General features: G+C 31.6%; 1 protein-coding gene across 2 annotated transcripts in view; it reads right to left on the bottom strand.

Moving 5' to 3' along the window:
• The window catches only part of Calx (sodium/calcium exchanger 3), a 330,536-nt gene that overhangs the window by 306,290 nt on the left and 2,186 nt on the right, over positions 1 to 22,060 (bottom strand). The window lies entirely within an intron of this gene.

Genomic DNA, 22,060 nt, shown 5'->3' with positions numbered 1-22,060 from the left:
ACCAAACCGCTCAAAAAGAAACAAAAAAAGAAGACGTTACAACCAACGAACTGCTATTGAAACTTATAGCAAAGCTGGACAACCAGGAAAAGATTATTGAATCGTTTTCTGAAAGATTACTTAAACTCGAAAACAATAGGGCGGTGGCCTCAAGAACTAAAAATGGCAAGTAAAGACATCCGCATCGCAATTTGGAATGCTAATGGGATTCAGAAACATCACGCTGACCTACAAGTATTCCTAGAATTGCAAAAAATAGATATTTGCTTAATATCTGAAACCCATTTGACAAAGGAATCCTTTATTAAATTTAGAGGATATTACTTTTACCACACCATTCATCCAGCTAACACAGCAAGAGGAGGAAGTGCAATAATAATAAAAAATAATATATGCCATCATCAAGAACCCGGACTCAGTTTAGCAGAAAATCAGGTAACGGCAGTAACTGTTATATCTAGCAAATACAGGGTTACATTAGCTTCCATATATAGCCCTCCAAGATACAACCAAAAAAAAGAAAATTACTTGAATGTTCTAAACAACCTAGGAGAAAAATTTATAATCGGTGGTGATTTCAATGCTAAAAATACAAGATGGGGATCTAGAATGACGACAACTAAAGGTAATGAATTACATAAAGCAGCTGCTGAGCTAGGGTGCAGTTACATGTCGACAGGAAAACCAACTTATTGGCCTACCGATCCAGAGAAAACTCCAGACCTGTTAGACTTCTTTATAGCTAGAAACATAACCACTAACTACATGGAAGTTGAAGAAAATTTTGACTTAAGTTCAGATCACACACCTGTGATTTTGACGCTGAGTGAAAACATTATAAGAAAACAACAAAATCCAACATTAACCAACAAGAGGACAGACTGGGAAGGATTTGTTGAAGAAATAAACAATCGAATTCAACTAAATGTTCCCCTTAAGACAGAAGACCAATTAAATTATGAAACCGAAAAATTCGTTGCAGACATCCAACAGGCTGCTTGGAATAACACTCCAGAAATTAAAACTTCAACCAAAGGAATAAATTACCCGAAAGAAATCAAGGAAATGGTAGCTGAAAAACGAAAACTACGGAAAAAATGGCAGCAAAATAGAACACCTGAAAATAAGAATATCTTAAACAACATAACACAAAGGTTGAAGAGGGAAATTTTGGAAATTAAAAACAATTCCATAAATAACTATCTACGAAATTTAACAGATGACAAGAACACAGACTACTCGCTCTGGAAAGCCACTAAATACCTAAAACGATCCTGTCTACATAGTCCTCCGATAAGAAACATGCATGGAAGTTGGGCACGCAGCAACCTGGAGAAAGCAGAAGCATTCGCTGCCCATTTAGAGAAAACTTTCAAACCAAACGAAAGTGAAATTGAACATACTTTACCGGACATAGACGGCGAAAATTCGACAATTCAATTAACAACTCCGAAAGAAGTCACCAACGTTATTAAAACTAACATCAAGCCAAATAAATCACCAGGCTATGATTTAATAACAGGGCAATTGCTGCACAATCTGCCAAGAAAGGGTATTATAAAGCTCACTAACTTAATCAATGCAGCATTTCGACTGAAATATGTCCCAGACGTTTGGAAAATGGCTGAAATAATAATGGTTCCAAAACCTGGAAAATCACCAAATGATATAAAAGCTTATCGACCTATCTCACTGTTACCGATGATAGCTAAGGTATTTGAAAAGCTCCTCTTGAAAAGATTAAAACCAATTATAGAGAGAAAAAACCTAATACCAACACACCAGTTTGGGTTTATTACCAAACATTCAACGATTGATCAAGTGCATAGAATAACAGATGTTATTGAAAAAGCCTATGAAGATAATAAAGTATGCTCAGCTGTATTCTTAGATGTAGCACAAGCTTTCGACAAGGTATGGCACAAAGGCCTCGTCCATAAGCTACAGAAAATATTACCGAAGCAACACACCGAACTATTAAAATCTTACATCACAGCCAGAATGTTTAGAGTGAAACAAGAGGAAGCTTACTCTACAATAAAAGAAGCTAAAGCAGGTGTACCACAAGGAAGTGTACTGGGGCCAATTCTGTACCTACTTTATACATGTGATATACCACAAATCGAAAACATTACAATAGCTACATTTGCTGATGATACTGCTATTCTTGCTGTCGGAAACAATAGCGAAGAAGCAACCCGAAAACTACAACAGGCTACTGACGCTATAAATAAATGGACCCAAATCTGGAAAATACAAATTAACCAAAACAAATCTGTGCATGTTCAATTCACCTATAAACAGGCCGCGCTTACACCATTGACCATAAACCACACTGTCATACCATACAGCAATAATGCTAAGTATCTCGGAATGACACTTGATGCAAAACTACGGTGGAAGGAACATGTCAAAAAGAAAAGAAAAGAACTTGAGTTAAAATATAGAAAAATGTATTGGCTAATTGGAAGAAAATCTCAATTAACTACACATAATAAATTACTTCTATATAAACAAATATTAAAACCTATATGGACATACGGAATACAATTATGGGGATGTTCCGCAAAAAGCAACATAAATCTAATACAAGTTTTCCAGAACAAAGTCCTAAGAAGCATCGTAGGTGCACCCAGATATTACCGGACCATTTATTTACATCGAGATCTTCAGATACCGACTGTCAATCAAGAAATTAAAAGAATTGCAAAGAGACATGAGGAGAGACTTCACTCTCATGTTAATTTCGAAGTATTACAACTCTTGGACAACACCAAAACCGGACGCAGACTCAAAAGGACCAAACCATTTGAACTTGTGTAGTGTGTTGTAGTGCAGTGAGGTGCATTAGAAAAAACTCAAAGTGTTAAAACAATTATTATTATGTTAGAGACTATGTAGGACTGATGAGTCCTATTAGATATATACCTAGATTTAAGCTATTATAAGGACAAATTGTAGGTTAGTCGGCAACGACTAGTAACAATGTATATAATTATAAAAAAAAAAAAAAAAAAAAAAAAACGAGCATTATCCGTCTCCATCATTCCAGCGCCGCTCCAACACTTCAATACCACTTTTGTAAAACAATTTATCTTTTGCCTCAAAATAGACTTCAGCTAGTCACTCAGATGACGATCATTTTGATTCATTGTCACATATTGATGCAAAAATCTGGTTTGTTACGTTTAAGCATGGCCAAATCCTATTCAATATCATCATCACCTTTTTGTTTTTGGTTAGCAGTAAGCAAACGCGGCACCCACTTCGAAAAGAACATTTTCATAGTCAAATGCTCATGCAATATAAAACCAACACGTTCTTTTGACATTTTTACTAGCTAACTCACACAACATCACTTTTCTATCATTCAAAAATTATTTTGAGGATTTTTTTTATGTTTTGTGGTGTTATCACCTCATTTGGACGTCCAGAGCGTTCTACATCATCGGTGCTATAACCACGTTTGAAGTCAGAAAATCAACGTGTTATTGCTATTTATGATGGAGCGGAGTCCTTATATAACATTTTTCAAGCCATTACTTCGCTTGAACGGTAATTGTTCCCATCAATAAGCAGTGTAAAATTAAAACACGAAATTTTTTTTGATCCATTGTTGTGAAAATAACAAAAGTAGCATCACTCTTAGCATAATAACTTACAAACTTATGAGTAGACTATCAAGATATTTCAGCTTTCTTTTGAAGGTTAATAGTAACTGAAAATGTGCTTAGTGCAATTAAACTAGCGCCATCTCTGTGTTATGCCCGGGACTTTTCAGTCATTATTCTATTGTAGCCGATAGCTTCCCATTGATTGTTTAATCGATTAAAATTTTTTTTCGACTTCCTTACTTGTAAATACTTCCAACTTGACCTAATATTAAAGAGAACAGTGAACATCAGTCAACAATAAAGTCTTGTTGGACTTATGGGGTGGTAAATATGTGGTTGCACTAAAACATTAAACTGACTATTAATCCAAAACTGCCAAAACAAAGTTCTTCATTTAATTATTAATGTTTATCGCTAAGTAACCACCGAAGAACAATGACTTCGAAAACAAATGGATCCACGATTTCACTTTAAAATATGAGTGAAGGTTACAACATCACAGCAACATGAATGTAATACAGCAACTGGACAAGGGAACCAAACCATATGAACTCGTATAGTGTTATTCTTAGTTTTAGTTTAAGTAGTCTAGTTTAATTTTTATTTGTGAGAAATATACCCATATATTTATCCCGCACTCACCTTTTTTGTGTGTTGATGCAAGTACAAAGGAACAATAATAATAAATTAATTTATAAATTAAAATTAAGCTAAAATTCTTTAAACGCCTACTGCGTTTTTATTCCTTTTCAGGGCTTCAACAAACCCACATCGTGTCCCTTCTAATTTAACATTCAGCTAAGTAAACATGATCATCCTATGTCAGCACATGAAAAATAATCCAACGCTACATCCACAGTTAGGTTCATTAATAGTTTGATCTTCAAGGAACTAGTGAAGACACACAAACCCATGATGATTTGCTCATTCGAGCTTTTCTGACTCTAGGTGAAATTGAGCTCTTCCCGTGCATGAATTCGTACTTTTATGACCATAAAGAGAGACCCATTATCACTTTCAATAAGCTTAGGTAATTTCCCAATAATATTCAAATTCTTATTATTGCTTCTTGAGACCTTCTTCATGTTTAAACATAAGAATTTTAAGAACTATTTTGGAATACACTTTTTACAGGATAAAATGTTTATGTTGTCAATTCCTGCTCGATAGTGAAATCGAATCAGATAACCAATTTTGTCATATATTTTTGGTGTAAAAAGCCTGAATCCTCTTCAACGTCTTCAGGAATAGTTTGACACCTTTTTCTCATTTGTTCAAAGGATTCCCATTATTAAGTTGCAATTGGAGATAAATAAAATCTAATGTTTGACTGTAAAGCGTACTATAACCACTTTTGTGGCAAAACTATAATTACATTACTAAGGTTGCTGGGGGGGGGGAGGTTACAGAATCACTTGATTTCCATGAATCTCTTTTGAATCCAGCTTTTACAATTAAGATAGTTTCACAGAGAACATACAAAAGGTAGATCGACGGGAGAACTCAGCTATTTTCGTCACAGACCAACCATTTTCCATCTTTCGAAGCCTGAGAGAATACACGTTTCACCAATCCCTTGTTTTAACCATCGCTTGAGTGCTAGTACATCAGTAAACTATCTGAAATATAATCTACAAGACTTGGATTGTAAACTGAGCAATACATATACGTCGCATTACTTACACGGAAACACTATTGCCAATATGCAGCAAGATGTACTATATTAAGTCCAAATGGATTTTATAACTGACTGTTAAACCAATCTCTTTGTTTTTAGGTTCAGTTGGAATTATCTTCGACTTGCGACTGGTTCATAAGCGCTGCAGTGCTTCAGAGCTCCCCAAAAACTAAAGAAGCTCCCAAAAAATAAATATGTAATCTCACTAAAATTCTAATATATTTTATATCACTTACCAAAAAACAAATCCCACTTAGCATTTACGAGTGCTTGTAATAATAAATGATAAAAAACTGAAATTGAAGTGCGAGCTACGAAAGTAACATGGTCCCACTAATAACCTACCGTCGGTAAGCTACTGACTTACGTTATCGTTATCGCTATCGCTATTATTTATCTGGACTACACGATCGTGCTCTGCGAGCTCCTTCAAATACTCACGCGATACTCCGCTACACTCCTGTCCCTCAAAACGGTCTAAAGCAAGACCTATATATAAGTGAATATTTCGCTGTATTTAGTCCAGTGCTGTATGGCCTGTGTGTGATATCAGGAATCCGTATCGGAATTTTACGCTTTCGGCCCGTAATAATAACAATATTAATAACTGTGATTATAGAAATGGTCTTTAATTTAATAAATGTGAAGACTTTTAAAAATATTCTTAGGAAGAAAAGTTGGAATTTAAAGGAAAAGGTAAGACCATTACCAGATATTATTATTGAGAAATCTGGTGCAAGTAGAGTGAAGTAACATGTATTTAACAAATTTATGGATATAACAAGAAAAAACATTATGCTGTTTTCCTTCTTAGTTTTTGGTAGCGATAAAGCTTGGACGGAAATAGGGGTCACTCATTCAGAGCACTAAAGTTTGAAAATAAAAAACATGACATCTCCAAATTCTATTTTCATTATTATATGGAATTTTCATTACTAGGGTCAACTAATATTATGGGTCAATTAGATTCTGCGTATTGGATAAATATACGGAGACTTAATGAAAATTTTCGAATTGCCTCTTGACATGATGATGGATACTTCCCAGAATCCGGGGATATTTCGTGGACTTATAAATTCTTCGGCTGAACTAAATGCAACTGGAATGCTTCCCTATTTAAAGTCACTTCCAAAGAAATACAGAATATTGTATGCTTGAAGTTTGTCATGAACAAGTAATCGAGGAAATTAATAATTCTTCATTTTTGGTAATCATGGCGGACGAAACAACTAATGTTGCTGTAGAATCTCAAGTTAAATCTCTGCTAGTTATTTTTAGATATATTCGCGATGGTGAGCCGATTGAGCGTTTATGGAACTCCTTAGTTCCTAAAAAATGTGATGCAGAAACACTTAATAAAACAATTTTAAGCGTTATAGATCATTTAATTCAAAATTCACCAAACTAACTAATCGCATGAAGCAGCGGTGATGAGCGGCCAACATGCAAGCGTTCAAATATTAATTTAAAGAAGTATCTCTTTGCTCACTATGTACATTGTTATGCGCACAAATTAAACTTGATTATGTCTATAGTTGCTTTCACAAATGGGCAAGTACGTGTATTTTTGACAATCTACAAGACATTCCTGGTTTTTCTTAATAATTCACCCCAACGAGTAGAAGTGTTGAACAAAATTGTAAACAGAAGGATCTCTCGTGGTGCTCCAATCCGTTGGAACTTTAATATACGGACTACTAATGTTGTGTACGAAAATAGACACCATCTTATTGTGTATATGGATGAAATAGAAGATCAATTCTCCAGCAACATTGACTGTACTGCAATAGCCTCTATTCGCGATTTTTCTCGCGAACTTTTTCCATCATGTGATGCCCCACGTAAATATCCTTTTTAATCAACTGCATTAAAGAAAAATCGAACCTACTGGAATAAGAGAAGCTATCAGTAATTTTGAACGCAGTAGTATTCAAGTCATATTACAAAACATCATTAGTGAAGCAGATATAATAATATAGGTCATGAGCCGCCAGAAAATAAACCGTCCAGGTAACAATAAATTTGATCACTGAATTTCTGCTTTAGAGGTGTGTGCATCACTTTTCTTTTCCGAATACTTTGGAGAGTGTAGCGGTAAATTTTCTGACTATAAGTTTACTCTCGTATGTTTCTTTTATCCCACAATTGATAAAGAACGATTACGAACTGAACTATCAGTTATTTATTCAAGAAATGATTGCAGAACATTATATGGTGTACTACCTCTTCTAAAAATGTTAATAGCAAACATCTAGCAGACACGTTGAAGGAGACTAGACAATTATTAGAAAACGTGTTAACAACTCTCATGACAATATTAGAGGCCGAAAGGTGTTTCTCAACACTAAAACGCATCAAAACGTTTCTCCGAAATTCAATGGCCGAAGATTATTTAACAGCTTTTTGCATGCTATTCTATTGAAAAACTGAACATCATTTAGGTTTAGAGTTTATCTCCGAAATGGACAATTTTATTGACAAAATGGTTACCAAATTTACAACTTTAAAAAAATAAGTCAAATTTTTTTGTAACATACGTTAAACACCTTAAATTTTTTATCACGAGCGGCCACTATTTTTCCGCCTAACCAGTAGAGTTATTTAACTTTTAGTCTAACGTGGTGATATCTTAGAGATGGCAATTCTACTTAACAATATTAGTGATATACAATAGTACTGCCATAAAATGTATACATAAAATGTAAAAAATTGAAGTATTTATCCTTTAAACATATTACGTATTACTTATCCTACATATATAAAATAAATTATAAATCTGCTTGGAATAAATCAAGTCCTATTTGAAAAATCAACTTTTATCGCCGATTCAAAGATAAGCCCTCGAATTTGGAACCGGGATTAATTTTTCAATAACAACACCGTCGAATATTTTGCGAATTTCGCAATAATACCTCATTTTTCCGACGCTTTTTGTCTTTTCCCTTTCCGCGACGGAATTTCGGTTTCGGTATTCTATTTCATTCAAATATACCCAAAATAAAACCTAATTTCACCCGGCCGTAGCGATATTACATCCGAAGACATTTTTGTACGTCTTCCGATATAGGAATATGAAAATTTAATTTAGAATTGTGGATACGCCCGTGTTTCAAACGATGTTAGTATCGTCGGTCGGTTCTTTGTCGGGGATTTACATTCCGTCGAAAAAGTACTCAGAATCGGTCAATAAAACATAAAATGCTTATAATTTGTACCAATGAATAACGTAAGTGTTAAAATATTTTTAGTCCGATATTCTATTCTAGAAATTTGAAAAAATCGATTTTCATCATTTATATATATTTTTTAATATATTTTAAAGTCTTCTTTTACCAAGTATGGGTTTATCTGGACTGGACCTACAGTTTAACGTGGGCTCTGAACCACGGTCCTCAGCATTAAGCCTACCGACTGGCGAGTGACAAACTTTATAAATCATCCCAGAAGACATCCGGTCTTACCCAGCCTGATTACTGACATTACTGGAATCATTTCCTTTGTCGGATTTTATACTCTTGCCTAGGACAATCACAAATTTTAAACAATCACAAACATAAATTTACGACCATGCCCCAGCAGGATTAGAAACCGCGGCTACCGCAACAGTAGGAGGACTATCCTATCGCTTTTACCACTGCGCGACCAGCCGGCAACATCTTCTATATTAAACTTAAAAGTAGGATTACTGAGATTTTACCAATCAGAATCAACTATTTTTCCAAAGTTTCAACTTTTAGGGTGCTTCGATTTTATTTGGATTATTCATCTTATATTTATTTATATAAAGAGAATGAAAAGACTAACGAAAAAATTGAACTGGGATTTATCAAGGCAAATAACCGAAATATTCTCAGAGTCGGTTCGTCGACGGTGACAGTAATGTGTAACTGTAACTGAAATAATAATTTTAAAAAGAATCTTAGAACTTGAATATTTGAAGTGAATAAGTATTGACCATGAAATCTGTTAGAATATTGAAGAACATTAAGTAAAAATACTATCAGTATAAAACTTGGGTAGAAAATTAATAAGTGCATGTAATAACTAAAGAGTACCCAATAATAACACAATCGCCAGTTGGAAAGTATAAAAATAATATTTGAATATATTGAAATCAAGTGCTCTTGATTTGTTAAGACAAATTACAAGGTATGATGACAATTTGAAGATACAGATGCAAATGTATTTGACAAGACTACTAAAATATTCATTAAATATGGTTGATATTAACTACAACACAACTTTCGTCTCAATAAACATTCATTTAAAAAATTTTTAAAAAATGTTTAAAACCAAATAAATGCACCAGGTAAATAAAATGCACAAATTGTAATTCTGAAGTTGATTTTAATTTAAATAAGCACATGCAACTGCAATACCTCATCAAGTCATTTAGAAAATATGTTTTTAGACATGCTTTAACTTATTAAATTCTCCTATGAATTCTTAAACTAGATCTCTGCTAAGTTTTTTTTTACTTTACTTGACTTCCATAACTTTATTTGGGCTCATACATTGTCTGTACAGAAATATTGTTGCGAATCTTTAAAACTTCAGTTTGCTATAGCACACTTACCAGACAATAAAAACTTCATAAAATCAAATGTTTTAATTAAATTTGTATCAGTTACCCTTAACCTGGTGAAGTATAGCCCACCGAACCATTTGATATACAAGAAATTAGATATTTAATGGCAGTTGTTGAAGGCTTGAATTTAATTAATATTGTTCTTTGTATTTTGAGGACAAATGGACCTTCAGTAGTGAATAGCAGGGAATGTTTGGTGAGATCAATTAGAAGCCTATTTTTTTCTATTTGGTTGGCAATCGAATCATGTAGAAATGTATATTGACTTCATGTACACTGGTAAGACCAAACCCATCACATTATATTAAATATAATTTTCCATATTATTTTGTAACTGAAAAATGAACAAAATTATCCGGGACTCATATACACAATAAACAAAACAAATGAGGCCTAACCCCAAATGTTAATAACAGTGATAGTTACCTCGATATTATGTTAATTACATTTTAACATAATTAAAGGTACTTAAAATGGAAACACATTATAACGGTCTTATTGCTGTGAATTAATTACCGATATTCAAAATATACCGGCTGATTCGCACTTTGCAAAATTTAACCACATTTCACTGACAATTTTCTGCCTTAGTACCGAAAAACACAACTTGGTTGAAGTTTGTACCAATGTAAAAATATATTAGGAATCCTCACACCTTCGGAACACATCTGAATATCTATTTATAACCCAAAATTATTAAAGTAATGTATAAATAAGACCTGTACCAATACCAACCATACAATGCAACCAAAACAACTACGTCATGCGCAAATTTGTCAATTATCTAGAAAGTAGTTTCGAGCAATACGCATTTAAAGTTTCATGTTTAGATTCGGCGTCACTAAAACATCTATATCTCTGAGAATAATACAAATTTTGCAATAAACCCTCTTAAGGGCATATTTTTAAACGGTTAAGCTTTGAGAAAAAAAATTAATTTCTTGAGATATTCTAGTCAAGAAATTTTCCGAAATAAATGTCCGACATCGAATTATGTCAGAATATCATGTCAAATCATGTGAAGTTCACTTTGTCACATGAACAAATCAGCAGATAATATTTTATTAATTTTCTATAAAGGAATAACTAGAAAATAAAACAATATAAACCGAGGATATAAAACAACATAACCTCACTTTTATTCTGTTTTAATCACAACGTTTCATATAACTGAGGTAAGTAATAATTGGAAGAGACAATATATGGTGAATACAGCTTTTCAAATAAACGTTAGTTAGAAACGTTTTTAAAGATTTTACAACCTGTCGAAAATGATCGTGGTGCAACATCTCTTTATCGTACCAAGTTGTTCAATAATTTTACTCAATTGTCATGTTCCATGATAATTTTGATCGCTTTCGAAAGAAAAATGTATAATTAATAGAAGTATTAGATGCTTACATATGTTCTGATTATTTTTTCACCTTAAAAAGCCATTTATTGACATAAATTGTTATATTTTCAATTTTCTATTTCATTGAACTTATTTAGCATTTCGATTACTAAGTTGGCTGAAAATTCCTTGGCGATTTGAGCTCGCTTTTCATGTAATAATTTTTGTAATTCATCCTCTTTTTCAATTTACCTCGATATCACCAATTTCCTCGAAACTAAAACGGACAATTGGGATGTGACGAAGCAGCGTCACAATAAGTTTCTAAAAATGTTTGAGGTTCTTCGGCAGCATGTTCCTTCAAATCAATAAGCATTCAACCTGAATAACTCAATAATCTTCAGCAATACAAATAATAAATAAGCTTCGCTGATCAAGATACATACAAGCACCTAATAAAAACATATATATATATATATATATATATATATATATATATATATATATATAGAATGAAGAGTGATGTAATAATACAAACTAATATAAAATACTAATAATATATATATATATATATATATATATATATATATACAATAAGACCCATGAAGATTTATATATCTCAAAATAGGGAACAATTGATAATAAAAAATTATATTTTAATTAGGTTTTATATATATATATATATATATATATATATATATATATATGAAATATATGAAATATATATATATATATATATATATATATATATATATATATATATATATGAAATATATATATATATATATATATATATATATATGTATATGAAATATATATATATATATATATATATATATATATGTATATGAAATATATATATATATATATATATATATATATATATATATATATATATATAGAATGAAGAGTGATGTAATAATACAAACTAATATAAAATACAGTTTCAGCAAAAATATATATATATATAAATTGATTTAAAATGCCTTGTTGAATTTTATTATTACATCCTAATATCCTGATTTAGAATTGTATTTACCTAAATAAATTATAAATACCCGAAAATAAATATCAATACCGAAAACACTTTAACAAATTGAAGTTCACTCAATGTATACTATAAACTAAAATGCGAACTACTTGATATGCATATTATATCATATCGAACCGTTACATTGAAAATAAACTCACATTAACAACGCCCTGTAATAATCGGCTATATTACTATTTCGAATTATAACAGCAGAATAGGCTACTGGAATATCACCATAACGTTATATATTGGTTTGTTGTTTGCGTTTATCATCAAGCTGTTAAGCACTCTTGGATAATAGAGTTTATATTAGGTTGTTCAATAAATTCGCCAACAATAACGGAGCTATTTTGTAAAAACCACTTCATATATCAGGTTTGTTTTTAAGTTAATTCAATTAACCGGAATTAAATTAATTATCAAGAAAAGAAAACAGATTGATGTTGGATTGGCAATCGTTCCGTAGATAAGTGGAGTTGTATTAAAGATGTTCAAAGACCCCTAGCCATAAACTATTCCAAGTAAGAAACATTCAAGCTTTTAAAAGCACCCCTAGTCCATGGATTCTCGGCACATGCATCACAGTTCAAAATGTAGGGCCACCAAATGCGGACTGAAGTAGCTGTGAATTAACATAGTCTACTGGAATTTGGACAGAACCTTGCAGTTTAGGGAGAACTGTCACCAAAGCCGAATTGCAGTAGCTCAGTTTCTTAGCAGTAGACTATAAGAATTTGGAGTCGCCAAAATTTGGAAGACCATTCCATAGAGGGCTACCATGGAAATTGGGATAGAAAGAATTCCATTTCGAAGATCTTCAAATATCTTCATCAGATCTTCTTTATAATAATTATAAGCTGTACAGACGGAATAACGACCACGTTTCTTCAGGAAGGAGATGTTATGTAATACGGCCCAGGCTATCTGTAAACCTGTTTTTTTTGACTACCTGAATGGTGAACGAGACGCGTTGGACTGTTTTCTTATAGATCTTCACTGTCGCTTTGTATCGATTTTCAACAAGTCGCCTCTTCTTTCTTTGAATAAATCAGTTTTCAAGTAAATTAATAGTTTTTATGTTAAATGCCCTTTCATCTATTACAACTTGTAGATATACGTATTTCATAAAACCCCATACAAAATAATATTATGAGATATGATTATTATATGAATTTTTAGTTAGTTCTAACCCTAAAGATGCATGTATCGATTTGACAGCTGTCGGATTATTAGTTTGTGAATTATAGCACTTTGAGTGAAGCAACTTTTGTTATTATGCAAAAAATTGATATAAATGAATTTCGCGTGTTAATAAAATATTGCTTTTTGAAGGGAAAAAATACAGTTGCCTTGATGCCGAGTTTTCGGACACTGCCCAAGAAAATCAACCATCAAGGATTGGTATGCTAAGTTTAGACGTGGTGAAATGAGCACCAAGCTCAAGAGAGATTGTTAGAAAACAACAAAAACATTAAAAAATCCACAAAATTATTTTGAATGACCGTTAATTGAAACCGAATGAAATAACAGGCACTTTAAATATATCAACTGAATGTGTACACTATATCATTCACGAATATTTGGGTATGAGAAAGTTCTATGCAAAGTGAGTGCCACGCGAGCTCACTTTTGACCAAAAACATCGACGAGTTGATGACTCGGAGCCGTGTTTGAAGATAATCAAGCGTAATAAACCCGAGTTTTTGCATTGATATGTGACAATGGATGAAACATGGCTCTATCATTTCACTTCGAAGTCCAATCGACAGTCATCCGAGTTGACTGCACATGATGAACCCGCACCAAAGCGTGGGAAAACGCAACAGTCGGCTGGCAAGGTTATGGCGTCTGTATTTTGGGATGCGCATGGAATAAATTTCTTTGACTGCCTTGAAAAAGGAAGGACTATAAACAGCGACTATTATATAGCGTTATTGGAAGGACAAAAGACGTTTGAAGGACGAAATCGCCGAAAAACGGCGGCATTAAAAAAAAAAGTACTGCTTCACCAAGACAATGCGCCATGTCAAGAATCCATGAATTGGGCTTCCTCATCCACCGTATTCCCCAGATCTAGCCTCCAGCGACTATTTCTTGTTCTCAGATCTGGGAAGAATGCTCACTGGGAAGAAATGATCGTCGAATGAAGAGATTATCGACGAAACTGAGGCATATTTTGAAGCAAAGGACAAATCGTACTACAAAAATGGTATCGACTACATAAATGGCATCGAAAAGATGGAGGGTCGCTATAATCAGTGTATCACCCTTGAAGAAAAAATTAATTTTGCCAAAAATATTTGTTTTACTGTGGTAGGCCGAGGACTTTTTAATTGACCCGTTAGATGTTTCAACAATCTGTACTCTAATTTTATCAATCAATTTTTTAGCACTGCATGCAGACTTTTCTATGATTTTATCTTCTATATATTGGATCTTTTTTCACTATTTTTACACGCAATGTTAAATGTTAAACCACATGAATTGATTGAAAATATAAATTCGAACCGTTTCAAAATTACAGTTTCGTTGCTTTCCAGGCAACAAAGAATAGTTTTCTGTAGCATATTGCGAATGGCAATGAAAATTGTATCTACTACGGCAATTCCAAAAAGTCATGAGTTAGTTCAAGAGAAATATCCACATCGATACCGAAACGTAATATCAATTACCATAAAGTATTCAAGTTGATGTAAAACTTAAACTGCAAATGTCTACAGATGTCTACAATCAATTGAAAAAATTAAATTACCTATTGTTGCAAAAAGACAGAAAAATCATCCTCTTGTCGAACAACGCTCGGCCACACAGAGTGAGTTCTGCTATACTCACCATACTGCCTAGGTGCAGGATTCGGTTTCAAAATACTGAAGAAGTGCAAGAATAGATCGACGTTTAGATCGTATCAAAATCAATATTGATCCACCCAGATGGTATAACTATTTTGGCAGAAAGATGGAAGAAAGTTATAGTAAAGGATGAAGAGTATTTTAATTAACATATATTGTACCAATTTTTCTCAATAGATTTATTTTTTTGTCAGATTTACAAATAAAAATATTACTGACACTGACTAATTAAAATAAAATATATGCATGGAAAGAAGACTCGATGTGTGGTAAAACTCCTTTTAACGTAAGTATGGCTGTTACAAGTGACACAAATTGTGTTCTTCCTTGTAACAGGTTGATGACCGAATGATTTCGCTTTGTGGTTATTTTCACCGAAGTCTGATTGAACGTGAATAAGAGTATTGCAAGTAATAAAACTAGAACCCTTTCTGCAGCCTGATTTGCTGATATTTCTAGAGTGAGGCAGGTGGGCCTTGTCATATCTGATATTTTTCCTAATAGGTCATTACAATTAATTTAAATATTCTTACATAATCTACAAATCTACAATAAATATATAAATAAATATTAGCGCGTCACAACATTATAATAATATTCTGAATTTATGATTCTAATTTGAACGAAGTTCTATTCGATATAGTCTATCCAAAGTAGCAATAAGTACCTCACGTCATCAATATGTTTAATGTACTGGAGTAGGAGGACTAGGAGTAAATATTAGTATTAGTCAAAACTTGCTTGACTAAAATCCTATTAAGATCCCTTGATTGTATTCCTAAGTTGTGTGGAAAAGAGTTCAATGAAAATATAAATAATAAAGATATAAATACAATTCAACAACCTGCTAGATGATATGACCACAACATTTTAATAAACGTGCCTATGTTAGTGCGAGGAAGAGTTCAATCTAAATATAAATATAATAAAGATACAACATAATAATACACAACAATATAATAAAGATATATAATAAATACAACCCAACAACCTGCTGTCGATCAATACTTGGATATAGATGTCTCAGTTTATAAAAAAAGTGTAAGTACTTTTATGTCAAAATAAATTATGTTGATTCTAATCTTTATATTGACATTTTATTTATACTGTTAATTACTATTATAACTATCTGTCTTTATCGCTCATTTCTAAGAAAAGCAGCCAAGAATATTTAAATGATTTCAAATAGAAAGCATTGCGTATGATCAATTCTTACCAATCCCAGCGCAAGGAGTTGTAGTTTTAGTGATGTCTCATTCTGTATCAGTCCTTTTTCAAGAAATATTTCCAGTAGAACCTTCAAGATGCCTTGATTAATGCAGTAGTTAAGACGACAGGATGCTCCTCCTACTATTGCGATAGTCGCAGGTTCAAATCCTGCTAGAGCAATGTCGTAAATTTATGGTTGTGATTGTTTGTAATTGTGACAAATCCAACAAGGAGAATCATCCTATTTATGCCAATAACCAAGCTGGGTAAGACCGAATTGCTTCTGGAATGATTTATAAAGTTGGTTACTCACCAGTCGGTAGGCTTAACGCCGAGGACTTTGGTTCGAAACCCACGTTAAACTGTAGGTCCAGTCCAAATAATCCCTAGTGGGTAAACACACACTCTAAATGGAACCAAAAAAAGTACAACCTCCGTACTGGTCACGTCATTGGAACCACCTTATATGAGAAGTATATTCATTAAACCATTATAGTTTTGGATCTAAAATTCTTTAACAATCGAATGACACCTGTCCAAAAGTAAAAATTTAATTTATTACTTTGTGCCCAGTTGAGACGTTCATAAACTCACTGTATACTATTCATAAACAGACAATGTATGACGTTCCTACTAAACGGTTGAATTTAATTAGCGATATTACAAGAACGCGTAAATTTCGTAATACATAACCTCAATGTCTTTGAAGTTGTTACACCGAGTAACTTTCAACTCAATTCCCTAACAGCCCTCTCCATGGCTAATTTAATTAATTTCAAAGTAAAATTTACCAATTCTGGAATTATCTAAAAAATATTTAAGTTAAATAAACAGAACCTAAACCAACAACAGTATGCGAACCATTTTTAAATAAAATAACAATTCAATTGAAAAGTCCCCGCCCTACCCTAGTAAAATATATATTTTTGGTAAAATCAGTTTTTTTTATACAACATAATTCCTATCAAGGGTAATACACTGATTACAGCGACCCCCCAACTTTTCGATACCATTTTTGTAGTACTATTTGTCCTTTGCTTCAAAATACGCCTCAGTTTCGGCGATCACCTCTTCATTCGACAAAAATTTCTTCCCAGCGAGCATTCTTTTGAGATCTGACAACAGGAAATTGTCGCTGGGGATCAGATCTGAAGAATACGGTGGATGAGAAAGCAATTCGAAGCCTCATTCATGGATTTTTGCCATCGTTTTCACTGACTTGTGACAAGGTACATTGTCTTCGTGAAGCAGCACTTTCTTTTTGTTCAAATGCGGTCGTTTTTCGGCGATTTCGTCAGTTAAAAGTCAAATAATGCTATGTAATAGTCGCAGTTAATTGTCCTTTTTCAAGGTAATCAATGTGCATCCCAAAATACAGACGCCATAACGTTGCCAACTGACTGCTGCGTTTTCATCGTTCTTCGTGTACAGTGTACTCAGATGACTGTCGGTTGGACTTCGGAGTGAAATGATGGAGCCATGTTTCATCTATTGTCTCGTTGATTTTGGTCAAAAGTGAGCTCGCGCGGCACCCACTTGGCACAAAGCTTTCCCATACCCAAATTTTCGTGAATGATATGATGTACACGTTCAGTCTATGTCTTTAGAGTGTCTGCTATTTTATTCATTTTCAATTTACGGTCATTCGAAATCATTTTGTGGATATTTTTTAAGTTTTCGTCGGTATGTTTCAGTCTTCGGTGCTCATTTCACCACGTCTTAACTTAACATAGCAATCCTTGATGGTTGATTTTCCTGGGGCAGTATCCGGAAACTCGGCATCAAGCCAAGTTTTTGCTTCAACTGTATTTTTTCCCTTCAAAAAGCAATAATTTATCAACACGCCTTTTTATCCATTCGTTTCACAATAACAAAAGTTGCTTCACTCGAAATGCTATAATTCACAAATTAATGATCCGACAGCTGGCAAATTTATACACGCATCTTTTGAGGGTTAGTGCTAATTAAAAAACATATGAATTTAATTCTAGTAGCGCCATCTATATGTGAAGCCGGGGACTTTTCAATTGACTTGTTATGTCTAATAACGTTGTTTTTCTCATATTAGCGTCCTTGTTAGTGTTGGAAAAACTGCAATTTTATATTAACGTTGCAAATTTGAAAATTAAAATCAGAGCCAACTTCAAAGACCTGACCAGACCCAATTTACTACATAATGTTGACATTTTTCTGCCTCCAATTTAGCTCAATTAATTTAACGAGATAATTAAAGCTCCTACAGCTATGACGCTATTAATAATTTCCTACTTATTATCTTTCGAAAGGCCTACATAACGGCATAAATAGTTCACCCTTCCGATATGATGAATTTTAGATCGTTATAATTATTACAGCATCGTTATATCAGACGGATTATAAGGTTCATAAAAATATGCGTAGGATATTTCAAAAATACCTTCGCACAACACATTCGAATATTCTCTGTAAATTGATGACCTTGAGAAAAACAATCCACATCAAAATAACTTTGTGAATATGCCAACCTAATTTGTTTCATTAGAAATAATTGTTTTTAATTAGTTCACCTTAAAATACGAAGCTATTTATATAGAAGCAATCCTAAATTATAATGTATACAGCAAAATATAGAGTTAATGTATATTCATTTAATACATATCATATATTTCAATATTAATTAATTAATTAAATTTAATTTTAGGACTTATTTTAATATTGAAATTCGTTTATTTAATATCGATTTTAATTTGAAACTGTCTGAATATTTTCCCATAATTTTAAATTAATTGTTGTAAAATTGTAAGAAATTCTTCTAAAAAAGGAATTTTGTTGATATGTTTTTTATTAAAACATAGTTACTAGTCAACTAACTTACTATTCGTTATTACAATAACTTAAAAATAGCTATAGATCTAGTCCATTGGTCTTACTTATTATCTACAGCATTATTGCATTACTCAGCATTACTGTCTTTTCTGTTAAATACACCTGATGTACAAGATCTACAATCTACAAGAACAAATGATTTTATTTAGTTTTTAGGTTATATCAATGATAAAAACTATTATATTTAGTTTTGTACACTTTTGATTTTAAACACTTAGATAAACATGAGCGCTCTTTAAATAACTTACAATCTATAATAGCAGGGGATGACTCTATAACTTCAATTCCAGATGTTCCTATAGGAATAAACGAGTCAATTCAATATCTTATGCCCCACAAAAATTATACTGTCAGTAGGGCTCTTTTAACCTCTTCTTTTAATTTTAAGCTTTTTTATTTTATCGCGCAATATTGCCACGTCGATAATATAACATATTTTTGTGAAATATCTTTAAAAATGTCCAAACCTTTTAATTGTACACTATATAGAGAGGATTTTTTTCAGAGAGAATATCACAAATAATAAGGTGTGCTATATACTTTTGGGTAAACTCATAATATATATCTAATAGATTAAATTGATGGCACTAAACAAATACGAAAAAGGAAAAAGAGGAGAGATAATTTGCAATGCACCAAAGTTTTTTGATTATGGTTATATATATATATATATATATATATATATATATATATATATATATATATATATATATATATATGTATATAATATTTATATCTTATAGATATATTTATTTTTATATAGTATTTATATTTTATAGATAAATTTACATTATATATTTATTTTTATCGATTATATTTATATTTATTTATTTTTACTGATTATATTTATATTTATTTATTTTCACATATTATTTTTATATTTAATTGAATTTTATTTAATAGATTTAATTCAGAAAAAAATTGTTTTTTATTTAAATTTAATTGGTCAATTAAACATGACGGCAAAGCTGTCACGTGCCAAGCATTACTAATGAGCCAATCAAAAATTGGACGACGAAATAACTACTATTATATTAAGGGGAAAGTCCCTAATAACTGGTGAGGTTTATTTCTTGTTTTAACATAATATTTCTTTGAATACAAGAAGAAGAAATATACTTTAGCATTTTTAAAATGAGACTAAATGAAAATTATTCAAAATATTGACAATTATTTTTAATTATTGGAATATGTTACAACATATGACTCCAATAAATCCCGGACATGAGATATTGATGATGGAACCACCTAATCTCATAATTTTAGCCTTCACGATGTGTTGAAATTTCATGAGTATTTGACGTTTACATTAAAAGTTACAGTGGTTTTAAAGAAGCCATCTTTTTATTATCTTCGAAAAACGATAGATAAAGAAAACCCAATAACATTTTGAAACCAACAAAAAAGGTCTAAAGAACCTAATGAAACGCTGGACTGAATTTATTACTCTTAAAGAAGAGTGTATCGATTAATAAGGCTGAATTTCACCTTGAAGCTGTTTTATTACTTAAATAAAATAATCAGTTTAATATATTCTAAATAAATTAGTTTTTATTTAAGACTACAAAACTCATGTAATCCCAAAAGCTACCAATAATATTATTTGATGAAGTAAATAATAATAAATATATCTATATTTATACAATGTCTATTTTTACCATTTACCAATTTGAAATATAATCAATACGTAGAAAGCATAAATCTAAAAGTTAAAATATGTTAGAAGGAAATATCAAGAAAATCAATGGAAAATTGTTTCATCGAAATTTTAAAAAAGTAATTTACGTAACAGTAATTATATATAGTAATAATGCATTATTATTATTGTTACTATTGTTGTGATGACAAGTGAAACGCAATTTATTATAACCTAAAATATTATCATAAATATTTTAATAGTTGATAGTTGCTCGTTGCTGTTTATATTGACAGGAAAATGGAAATATATCATAAAACAAAAGAAACATGCTTACTCTGATTCGTTATTTTCGAAAATAAATTCGTCTCTTTCTATTCATTAAATGTATGCAATTTAATAAAATAAAAGTATAAAAGAAAAATTAAAAAAATGTTTTTATACAAATCGACTTATTCCAAAAACAAACGAAACATACATACTCTGATTCGTTACTTTCAAAAATTAAATTTAGCCTTGGCAGTACCATCTTGGGTCTTAATTCATCTTTAAATGTATAGAATTAATGTAATAAAATAAAAAGTGTTCCTTTTATACGAACTTAATTTTTCATGCTTATTGAAGTATATAAATATTAAAATATATTTGAAGGTAATATTAAGAAAATCACTGGAACTTTCATCTAAGTTTTAGAACATTAATTTACGTATCAGAACTATTTTCCTATAATGTATGTGTTACTTCAATTACTATTTTACTTGTTATATTTTAAACGTCAATAGTTACCACTTATTTTCACAGGACGAAAGAAATATATCGTAAAACAAACGACATACATACCTTGATTCGTTATTTTGAAAATAAAATTTACCCTTAGCAGTACCTTCTTCGGTTTCACTCATTAATAAATGTATGTTATTAATGTAGTAAAATAAAAAACGTTCCTTTTATACAGACTTACTTTTTCCTACTTATTGATATATATAATTACTAAAATATGTTTGAAGGATATGTCAAGAAAATCAATGGAAGATTGGTTCATCTGAATTTTAAAATATAATTTTACTTATCAGAACTGTTTTCCTATAATGTATGTGTTATTTCAAACACTATTATAATAAATTATTATTAATATTATTATTATTGTGGTGACAGGAGAAACACAATTTATTATAACCTAAAATATAATCCCCAATGTAATTTGACTTATCAGAACTGTTTTCCTATAATGTATGTTTTATTTCAAACACTATTA

Source organism: Rhynchophorus ferrugineus, unplaced genomic scaffold (genome assembly GCF_030347505.1).
Source record: "Rhynchophorus ferrugineus isolate W39M unplaced genomic scaffold, kcgeb_rfMv2 rfM8, whole genome shotgun sequence".
Taxonomy (NCBI): domain Eukaryota; kingdom Metazoa; phylum Arthropoda; class Insecta; order Coleoptera; family Curculionidae; genus Rhynchophorus; species Rhynchophorus ferrugineus.
The sequence above is the reverse complement of the archived record's forward strand: the minus strand, read 5'-3'. Positions and strand labels throughout refer to the sequence as shown.